This window comes from Galeopterus variegatus, unplaced genomic scaffold (genome assembly GCF_000696425.1).
Source record: "Galeopterus variegatus unplaced genomic scaffold, G_variegatus-3.0.2 Scaffold12513, whole genome shotgun sequence".
Lineage (NCBI taxonomy): Eukaryota > Metazoa > Chordata > Mammalia > Dermoptera > Cynocephalidae > Galeopterus > Galeopterus variegatus.
In genome coordinates, this window is record NW_007738624.1 from 16,657 (window position 1) to 18,857 (window position 2,201).

A 2,201-nucleotide genomic window follows, 5' to 3' on the forward strand; every position below is an offset into this window, starting at 1 on the left:
ATAACAAAGAAAAGATGCCACCTAAGGAAAGTGAGGAAAAGTCTTCCCTCATCTATTATCAGACCACATGAAAACTAAATCATAAAATCAATATTGAATATGTGCCGGAAAAACATCTCTTTTAATATTTCATAGAAAAATGCAAAAAAAATTTTTGTTCTTTGTATATTTTTCTTTTGTGAATTTTTTGTTAAGTATGTTGTTAATTTGTCTGTTAAGTATGTTGACTGCAAAATGGTATGTTTCCTATGTCTTTTGTGAAACTTGTTCTAAACCTTTCCTTATTTTTATTGGCCCCTAGGGCATATAACAGGATATCAAATGTTGCCAAACCAGCAAAGCATTTTCTTCATTACACTCTCTCAGAGACAATTTGAATTTATTAGATCATATTTTCCCCATTCATGGACATTTAATTCCTTTCTCTCTGTTCATTGAGCATATTTTTTATATTTATTTAAAAACAGGAGACTAAAAGTCTATTCTGAAATGGAACCCTAAGCTCACATATATATGGGAGATTTAAAACCTGGAATTTTGGCATTCAATTTCTACCTATTTTTGGAGAAAGAATAATTTGAAAAAGACGTTGTTTATTCCTTTCTAATAGTGCAAGTAGGAGTGACAAGAACAAGGTATTAACATGGCTGCAGAAAGCCCCAGCATGGGGCATGTTTATAAGTGTGTGTGTGCATATGTGTGTGTACGTGCACATGTGCACACTTTTAGGAATAAGAGCACATTTCAAAGAAAAGTCACCTAGGCTCAATATATTGCAAAAGGAGATTCATAATACAGTGGCCAGAATGTAAGGCAATGGACAAAAATATAAAGCAGTTATATTTAAATTCTTAGGGTACCTTTGCAGTCAACGTTCTAAAGTGCAGATGCAATAGCATCTGGACAGAGGGACTCCTTGTGTCTTGAATTTTTGGTATCAATGAGGCCACCTTGTTGTGCAACACTCTCTGACACCAAGTGTCATCACTCTCCTGTTGCTCATTTCCTGCCACGCTGACATTCTTGTTGGCTCTGAACATCTGAAGAAAGCACCCTCATCAGAGTCTTTGCACTGGGTCTTCCTCTTGCACGGCACGTACTCCTGCAGATAACTTTGTGGCTCTAGTGTTGTCTTCATGTAGGTTTGTTTTCAAGTGTCACCTATTTTGCCTCCGCATACAGTAAAAAATAACACTCTCTATTAACATTCTTCTTTGTATCTACTTTCTTTATCTTCATAGTACCTGTACCCAACTGACATGTTACACTATTATTTCGTTATATTTATTTTTCTGTATTTTATTTCTCTATCATTGGATTTTAGAGAGTTTTGTTTCTTAGCACAGATGTATCATTGCCAAGATAGTGACTGGAACACGATTGTCACTCAATTTATATTCCTCAAATGCATGAAAAAAAAGTGACTAAAATTTATAAGTACATGACCTTTGGAGAAAGGCTGAGAGTCAAACAGGGATTTCTAATCAAGATGGCAAAGGGGATCTACCAAAGGGGGGCAGACTTATACACAAATATAGGAATTGCTGTCTTGACTATAGAATATAAGTGGTAGCATTTATTAACAGTGAGTAATGCAGGCTTGGATGTCATTATTTTTCTTATTTTTTTGGTAGTCATATCAACCACATGGAACCAGGGAATGATACACAAATTTTAGATTTTCTTCTTCTGGGACTTTCAGAGGAACCTAGACTACAACCCTTGCTGTTTGGATTGTTCCTGTCCATGTACCTGGTCACTGTGCTTGGCAACCTGCTCATCATCCTGGCCACGATATCAGACTCCCACCTGCACACACCCATGTACTTCTTCCTCTCGAACCTGTCCTTTGTGGACATCTGTTTCACCTCCACCACCATCCCAAAGATGCTGCTGAACATCCAGACACACAGCAAGGTCATAACCTATGCAGACTGCATCACCCAGATATACTTTTTCATACTCTTTGGTATTTTGGACAACTTCTTCCTGACTGTGATGGCCTATGACCGGTTTGTGGTCATCTGTCACCCCCTGCACTACACAGTCATCATGAACCCCCAGCTCTGTGTGTTGCTAGTTCTGGTGTCCTGGGTCATGAGTGCCCTGAATTCCTTGTTACAAAGTTTAATGGTGCTTCTGCTGTCTTTTTGTACTGACTTGGAAATCCCCCACTTTTTCTGTGAAATCAATCAAGTGGT